The sequence below is a fragment of the Brassica napus genome, chromosome A5 (genome assembly GCF_020379485.1).
Source record: "Brassica napus cultivar Da-Ae chromosome A5, Da-Ae, whole genome shotgun sequence".
Taxonomy (NCBI): Eukaryota; Viridiplantae; Streptophyta; class Magnoliopsida; order Brassicales; family Brassicaceae; genus Brassica; species Brassica napus.
In genome coordinates, this window is record NC_063438.1 from 12,768,534 (window position 1) to 12,778,354 (window position 9,821).

General features: G+C 36.3%; 1 pseudogene; it reads right to left on the reverse strand.

The window, feature by feature from the left end:
- Positions 1-6,074: 6,074 nt before the first annotated feature.
- LOC106352401 lies at positions 6,075-9,354 on the reverse strand (annotated as a pseudogene).
- Between the last annotated feature and the right edge of the window lie 467 nt (positions 9,355-9,821).

Sequence of the window (9,821 nt, forward strand, 5' to 3'; positions counted from 1 at the left end):
GATAGTTAGTTCGTCCGGACAAGGACTAATATCATATGGAACCCGTACTTTGAAAACATTCTTTATATATCATTTAAAAGCATCTTACAAAATTTGTTATAAATTAACCTCGAGGTTTTCGGTCAACAAATCTTATACATAAGATATATCAAAATGACTTTGCAAGGCTAATAAAACTACCGCTGGCTAATGATGTTCCTTTCCGTCCTAGAGTAAGGTCTCCCGCCTATTGGTTACCTGCATCACAAATGAATCATGAGTAACTAGTTTACTCAGAGAGCCTAGTTCCGCACCCCAACATATATTAATAATATCTCAAGCAATCAACTTCATTTGTATGCAGTGGAAATATATTCCATATCTGGATATTTATATATAAGGAATATTCTTCCATCATTGTGAATCTAATCATATACCTCACTTCCTATTTCCGTCTCTCATATCATTAATATAATCATATTTATATATATATATATATACCAGACCCTAGAAACCACAAAGGCTAAACGAGTCTAGCGAGTTAGCATCACCATCATCCCCATCAAATATTCAAAAATTGAACATCTACGCTGCATGCAGTTACACGGCCTCCAGGGTGCGACCCCATCATCGTGTCTTCGTGACCTTGTTCCATATCGCAGGACCAATTCACGGTAATCATCATTCATACGAGAATATTTTGGAAGACAAGTTTATAATAAAACCTCACATGATTAATACTTCCATACTTAATTATATTTAATACTATACATATGTATTAGTACTTGAGAACAAGTACTAAGGTTTAGAATAAACCTCTATGATCATTCATAAATATTTAATAAGTGTTTACACTAAGTAAACACCTTACCAATTCAATATTGATCAAGAGACAAAGCCTATCAATCATCTACAATCAGTGCATTCAATCAAGAAATATTCATTCACTACACATCAATCATCTATCTAGACTCATCTTTGATTCCATGAGATTGGCTAGGGAAGACTAGACTCGAGCTCAACTAATAACACTCCATTTCACTCCTGATTCAGAATGTGTGGATACAAGATCAGTCAGGTTGATTCCAACAAAAACTCTACTCAGCCTAGTTCAAAGCAGTTCAGTTCGGTTGAAGGATAATTCAGTTCAGCTAAGCCTTTAAAAAAATATCTAAGGGACATAACTGAACCAAGATCAATCCACACACAGGTTTAAAAACTAATCTGGACAGGAAGCTTAACAAATCATTCCACTTGTTCCAAACAAAACTTCTCTGAACTAATAGCTATGGCTTACCGATTTCCTCAAGCTTTAAGATGAACTTGGTTGATATAAACTTTAATTTGAACACACGTCTAACCTGATCAGGACAAGATACCCATGATAGGTTCAAGATCAGAAACAGACCAAATCATTTTGGTTACCTAACAAGAACTAAAGCTCAAGCAAAACTGATCTCATCAAACCCATATGTTCTTACCGATAAAATCCAAGGCTAAAGAACTTGGGTGATTCTAAACTCTTGAACACCAAACCTTCAGATCTTAACCACACTAGAACACACTGATTAAGGTCACAGGATGGTGAAAAAGGATCGTCCAAGCTCACTTCTCTTCCCTGATTTTTTTTCTGAATTTTTCAACAAATGTTTCTCACAGATTTTTCTCTTTTCTTTCTCTCTTTCTCTCTGAATTTTCTCTGGTTTTTCTTGTAGTAACAGGACGTCCAGAGGAGAGAAGAAGATGTTTTATACCATATGGGGTTGCTTCAGCTCAGGGTTTTCTCTTTACACAAAGTGGTAGTTTGGAGAAACATGTGGCAACCAGCTTCAGCACAAGCAGCTCACCTTTCCCTTACAAGAAGAAAGCTGCAAGCAGCTGAAGCCAACAGCTTGTGACCAGCATGTAACTTCTAATGAGCAAACAGGTAAGCAAGTAGGTGCATGTCATGTGACCTAATTACTGAGAAAGCAAGTAGACTAGAAGGTGCAAGGCATGTGACTGTTCAGAAATAATTTTCAGAGTTTTGTCGATATTTTTCGGATTGTTTCGACTAAATATTTTTCATCATTCGAATCTCGTCCTGCTCTGAATAAACTCGCCCAGCATGAATAAAAATCGACAATAATAATTAACACTCGACCAGAATTGTATCTGCTCGTGAGGGTTATTACAGAGGTTCTGTCCAAGATTAGTTAAGTTCCACGGTTTCAGATCAGTCGGAGTTCTGCTTGATTCTCCGCCAGGAAGTCCGAAGAACTGTCCAGGAGCTAAAGGAGGTTCTGTCCAGATCAGTCCGTCCAGACCTCTCAGTGTCTACATGATCAAGCCAAGGTTCTGTCCAAGTCGAGATCAGTCCAGTCCAGTCCAGTCAAGTCGTCCATTGGGTTTTGGCCAAGTCTTCTCCGATCAACCATCTGCTTATCAGCAAAGAACACTGTGAGTTATGGTCAATTGATTGCTGACTTGTTTTCATGCAGGTTCCCGTTACTTGAAGCTAGATCATGGCAGGAGGCCGGGTCTAACTGAGTAACGGTTTTATCAGTTAATAGTTGAGTATTAGTTGATTGAGTTGATAGCATGCATAGTTATTGCTTGGGAATCATAGTAGCATGCTAATGGTTAGGTTTATTGGTTAGTTAGCGAATGCTGAATGCTTGATTGTTAATTAATGCTTGTTGATTAAGGTTAGTCAGCTCTTGGTAAGGGAGTGACTAACTGGTTGAGTTGTTTAGTGATGATATTGTGGTTAGTGTTGTAGAGTTAGAGTGTGATGCCATATAGCTTGTGTGAAACCCACCATGCTAGGCATGTTTGAGGTGGATTAGTGTTTCCTCGACCTCGTACCCAGTGGGTTTAAGGAACGGGGTAGTGACCGGCAGTGACCCGACTGTATTGGGGCTGTCTCGTGGTGACCCGACCGTACTGTGGGCCGCGATCGTCGTGTAACAACCAGCAGTGGCCCGACTGTACTGGGGCTGTCGCGCGGTGACCCGACTGTACTGTGGGCCGCGTTCGGTTAAAAGTTCCTTCTTCTGGCCTTTGTGGTAGGGAGATAGGATATTGCCGAGGATAGAGGAGGAACACTAAGTCACAAAGGGCCCTAGTTATAGTGTAGATACTGTAGAGGGTTGTTGAACCCTAGATTGAGTTGAGTTTGAGTTTAAATGGTTAGCTAGTCATTAGCGGTTATGATTTCATATCGTTAATTATCTAGTTATTATTATCTGCTGCGTATTTCTGATATTGCTTATCTATTGGATTGCTTTGTTGTTAGGTGAACCTCTCGCTTTAGATTGTTTGGGCTGGGATAGCGAGGGGTTGTATTTGTTAGTTGGGGATCATAATTCACTGAGTAACATTAGGTTACTCATCCAACTCCGTTGTCCTTTTTGCAGGTAGCTTAGGTAAGGATGATCGGATAGCTGGGTGCTGGACGTTAGGACCGCCGGTGTAAATTTTCATGCCTTTTGTTAACGGTATTGTGGATTTGTGTTTAGTTGACTCGATTTGGCATTAGGCCGGGACCGGTCTTGAATTATATCAATGTATGGATATTTCTCGAATCAATAAAGTAAATGTTTTATATGCGCTTCATGAGTACTCTTATATTTGACTAATACGGTCTAACACAACGTTAGGTCATAGTACGGGTTGAAAAGCCTTAGGCCTCGATCTAACGGAAAACGCTAACTCTTGGCCGGGTTGCAAAGTCTTATGCCTTGACGCAGTGGGACGAGTTAGTGGATGAACTGGTCGAGGTCGTGAAGTAAATTTTGTGACTCTGACCGGATCGTCTCTAGCCCGTCACGTAGCGCTTCCGGACCATGGTGTTGGGTTGGACGGTCAGTCATGTTCTTGTTTGATTATTGGCTGGCCGGTTGGCCTTTCATCTCCAACCCTTGGTGTGGGTCGTCCGTCGGTCATATTCTTGTTTGGTTGTTGGCCGATGGGTCGACCTATGCTTAGGACGGTTCGGGGGTGTTACAGTCTGGGTTGTGTAAAATTAAACTGGATACACAATGGAACCTGCTGAAGTAATTTTATTTAGAAGAATAACAAACTGCTGAGTATGTTGGTATTTCAAAACTATACTATATTAGCAACGTATTAGTATGGGTTTTAACGTGCAGAAGTTGCTACATATACTAAACTTCAACATTTTCATATATATGTGTTGATATTACAAATACAATGTAGATAGAACCTGAAAATAAATACAATATATGGTACACGTAACACAACCCAATAAATAAGTCAGTAGTATTAACCTGAAAAATACCTTTCCAACTACTATAACAGATGAGAAGACAACATAAGTTCAAAGTGAGAACTAATACGTTGCAACAGAGTAACGAAAAACATATAGCCCCAGAGAAAGCAGATTATTACAAGACTTGGTCGAGGTGGAATGTCGAGAACACTTCAACTGCATGTCTTAGCTGCAGTTCCTAGTGCATCTTCTGGCAAGCTGGAACACTGAAGCATGCACCATAATTCATACATCTTATGGGTAACCAACTGTTGTGGCACCAACTGGAGGCAAGCATTTCTGAAAATGTATGTGCCCCCATTACCATAACTTGTTTAGATTGAATTTCTGCCAACAGCTCCTGCTGTTGTTGAGCATCTGAAAAAAGCTACTTGTATAACCTCTATCCACCGCAAGTGCGCCCGGCTGGTTCATGCACCCTATGAAACAAGTGTGTCGACAAACCCAACTCTTCCATCTTATCAATGGAAAGAAAATGTGTGAGGGCTACCGTGTAACCGTGTAACTCTTCCATCCTATCAATGGAAAGAAAGCATCAGACAGACACTGACATGGACTCAAAAATAGGAGAAGTACTACAATTTTGGCCGTGTAACTATACTATTTTTATTTCTCGTATAGTTTAGTCATAGCTAATGCAAGTACAGTCGGGTCACTATACTATTTACCTTTCTCATACAGTACAATCATATATTTTATATCATTTTTCAGTTGCTATCGAACGACCAAACCTAGAAAAATGTGTAGGACAAGTGACGAAACAACACACAAAAGCAGTCATGGGAAATTCTTATTTTGAGGATGAAACTATAAAACTCATGTCTAAATGCCACACTTCAAGTTCATGTAAACAATTGGCAGAAATTGCATAGCATATTGTTACAAACATTACTCAGTTTCTCACCACGTCCAAACCCAGAAACATTTGTGGCCTTGTGGGACAATAGTCACAATACAAAGCAAGACAGACAAAAACATAAAACGTTTAAAAACAGAAACTACTAATGGTTTCCATATATTATATTGACGGCCTTCACGTCATACAAAAAATGCAAATAAATATGTATGTAGCTCGCAATACACTAAATTAGGTTATCTAGTTCAAGTGCTGTTGGGTTACTATACTACTAGGTAGTAACCCGCGCCTTGCGCGGGATGAAGCATATGTATCATTATTTTAAGTTATATACTATGATTTTGTAAGACATAAATATATATTTGAAGAGAAAGTGAAAAACACCGGAATTTCTGGTTTTTTAGTGGAACAATAACATTTGAAAAATAATACTATAACTACCTTAAATAAATAAAATATAGTTATTTTTATTATATAAAAAAATTTAAGAGAAAAGAAATTGAATGTGATTCCACTCTTTAAAAGACATAATTTGTTTTAATATAAAAACCAAAATAACATAATTAATTGATACAATAAGAAATTATAGTCTAAATTTTTTTTGAAGTTTAATCAAAATGCACGGAATTGAATCCTGAAAGTAAAAAAAAAAATCATATATGTTAACATATAGTAACTATATCAAATTTAAAATAATTTTATACTCACATTGATTAAAAAATAATTCTTTATTTGAGGAATCTGAGGATCAAATAAAATGCACGTACAATAATATTATATTCGATTTTAAAAAGGACAAAATATATTTGCTCTCTTCTGTTTATTGTACTTGTATATAGTATGTGCTATAACAATTTGTATAGGATATTTTATAAAAGGGATATATTCATATTTACAAAGCTATACACTATATCCATGGAAAATAAACTTTACAGAAATAATGACTCTTTTTAAGGTATTTTATATTGCCCAAATATATTAGATAACTTCAACCAATCGACCCGATCAGAAAAAATATGATAAGAGGGATTATATTAAAAACGACCAACATATGCTTAGAGTACGTAAAAGGGTTAAAAAATAAAACACTTCAGACTTCCAAAATTGTTAAACAGAACCCAAAAACCAAGCATAATACGAAGATTAAAATAATTAAAATACTTATAACAATAAAAGAGAAAAACCTATCTTCATCGTAGACAGGTTTCCAATAATTCTTCAGCCACTATTTTCAGTCTTCACTTTCTTAATCGAATCCGAATATCGATATTTGTTAACAGTTCCCTCGTAGATAGCTGCCTCTAAACTTTCGATATGAGATCCTTCACGTTTAGCAGCTGTCTTCAGATTAGACTTAGAGCCATGCACAGAACTACCAGCTATCAGAACAGAACCCTGAAACACACGAATTGTTATGTAGATAATAAAAGGTCTACAACTTAAAACAAAATTTCTAATAGTCAATAAATATATTACCTCTGAGTCTTCAGAACAATTGGAAAATCTGGGTAGAACGTATTTGAACGTCCCTAATAATATCAAATTAAAAATCAAGATCATAATATAAAATCACTCTATTAAGTCCTTGGGTAGTTATTCATAAGAAATATACCTTAGGATAAGAGGACACGTCAAGAAAGATTCGTATCACTTTATGTAAATAGTATTTTCAAGAACACTCCTTACGTACGTTTCGTGATGTTCCTAGTGGGCAAGCGAGATAGTGAAGAAGGCGTCGTTTTAAGCAATCCAAGACGGTCGGTCCGAAATCGCCTGAGGTCTGACGTTCGAAATATACCGGAGGAGTTGCCATGAAGTCTCCTGTAGTAACCGGAAGTTGATGAAAATGATGATCGCTGAGAAAAACTGACGAAAAGCTTCCTTCTCTTTTATACATGACCATGGCTTTGTAAAAAAATGGAATCAAACCTTCCATTTCTTCTCTTTTTTTCTTTTCGATGGGGATTCAGATCATCGATGCGCCTGCTTTACAAAATCTCTTTCTTTATAACCTTAGTAAAGAACGTCGATCACCCTCATATCGTCTTCTTCTATGCTTTCGATACCCATCGATGCGCCTAGTATCAAGGACATGGAACGTCGACTGCTCAAGGACTCTGTAGTCGGTCTGGCAAAAATAAAAAAACGCCGACTGCTTAAGGACATGGAAAAGGAGTTTGCAAAAAAAAAAATCATCAAATAAGGAAACATTTAATGGTTTCACATTAAATGATTTTGTGAGAATCGATGTGAGCGCGACACGTAAGCAAAAAAGAGAATGGAGCCTTCTCATGCATTCTTGAAAAAATAACTAAGAGATAATTAAGGAAAGTCTTAAAAAATGCTTCTCCTTTAATATATAGGGGATTTATGTCTCTTATATAGTATAAGCATAAAATTTTTTAATAAATTTATTAAGTTTCTACCCACATCGAAACCCAGAAACGCTTATATGGGCCAACAGACGAAGCGAAAAACAGACAGATATATAGCCAATTCTCGTTTTGAGGAGGAAACAATAAACCTCATAGCCATTACTTTTGTTCTCCGCCGCCGTTAAACCCTCCACCTGTTCTGCAAAATTTACCTCAGATTGATTTATTTGCCGACAACCCAGATCGAGATTGCTATGAAGAAGATTATATTTTCCGTAGTGTTATTTAAACCAGACAGACTTATCTCGATTCGTGCCCTTTGGGCTCTGCAATCGCTCACACATCCATCAATTTTTGCCTGGCCTCTGTGATCCTAACTTTTTCTTGACTCTTACAATTATCGGTATAACCGACGAAGTACATTTTCTCTTCCTAAACACAGACAAACAAAAGTTCTTGCTTTCCAAATCTATTTTTTTTTGTTGCATGCGTTTTTGAAAAATGAAAAATAATCTTTTAGTTTCCGGGTTAAAGAAAAAACGCAACATGTTGCCTTTTCACACACATCTGAGGTTATTTTGGGAAAACTGCATGACAATATATATAATATCATAGCCTAAGCTATGTTATGGATATAAACTTAATTTCCTAGTATGTTATGTATACGTCTTCAAATTTCTCTTTTATCTTGTTCTTTTTTTAGACATGGTGGCATGCACTCACCGGTCCAGCATTGTTATTCCTAACCACCAACAAAAAATTATTGGTTGAAATTCTCTTCTTGAATACAAATGTGAATCGGGAATCGTGACTTCGCCTTGCAGTCAATGTGGTGTCGTCTTACTCCCGCCTCTCAGTTTCAGAGTACCAGAAACTTCCTCCTTCTCTCACCGCACAAGACTTGGAACTCTGTCTTCTTCTCTCACCGCCGTGAACCCAACCGGTTTGCGTCCTGGATCCTGTACATCTTAGATAATACATATCCACCTTTCCCTCTTTAATCTATCCAAAGTTAACTTAAGATGATATGTGAATAAAAATGAGCCACGGTTTATCTCTTACATCAATTAATTATTATTTTTAAATTTTTTTTGTTGGAGGTTTCGTCGTTTGTTTAAAAAGGTACCATTGTATTATTATGGAAAATATGGTTGTGATTGGTAACTCAATGAAGTAAAAGAGACAGAGTAAAGTGGAGTAATAGAACGGAAAAGAAAAATGTAAATTAGAATAAATAATAACAAAAAGTTGGTGCACGGATTTCACATGATAAAGATGGAGTAAATGTTTACTCTTTAAAAGACAAACAACTCTAACGCAGGAGTCTTTCAACTCTAAAAACAAAAAAGATGGATCAACTGATACTATGATGGGTGCAATGTCTATTCGCAGGAGTCTTTCACCTTTACATGCTGAATGTGAAGCTTTGATATGGGCGATGGAGTGCATGAAGACCCTACAAGTCTCAGAGGTGGTGTTTGCAACAGACTATTCTCAATTGGTGAAGATGGTGTCTACACCGACAGAATGGCTCGCGTTCACTACACACATGGAGGAGTTTCTGCGATGTAACTTTACTATCCAACATATACCAAATGCGCAAAATATTCTGGTGGACAAGTTGGCACGAGGTGGTAGGACTTCGCCATCTGCTATGGTTTATGTTGACTTAATTCCCCCGAGCGGACTCTTGGACCAGGAATCTTCTTAGTTTTATAGTCTTTTGTTGTTAAAAAAAGAAAAACAACTCTAACGCAACCAATAATAAAATATTTTCTTTTATTTTTTACTTGATTGGTTATAGAAAAGCGTAACACAGCTGAAAAATATTTTACTCTCACATCAATACTATTAAAAGGGAAGAAGTCTAAAAAAATCTACCTATAAAAGTTGTTTGGACCCTTTTATTTACTCATTATTTTTTGGTTTTACCTTAAATTTATATTACCAATATGTTACCATATATTTCTCTAACAATAATTTAGTCAATTCTTTTATTTATTTAAATCCCACTTCTAAATCATAATCATTACTATTACTATATTTATCATTTTGATTTTTAATTGTAAAAACATTGAAACTAATGTTTTATATTATCACTTTTATCATATAATATATGATTTAAAGCAAGATAAATTACAAGACATATATGTGTACATTCTAACTTCCTCTTTCGTTTATAATAAAGTAATCATATCATATATAAACTTTCCCACTAAAATATCATATCATATACTAAACTTTCAACCGTCTATAGTTTGATAATATTTTCATATTTAAAAAGGATTTTTCTGAATATTCATGTTACCTTCACAAAAATAAAGAAATTCATTGGTTC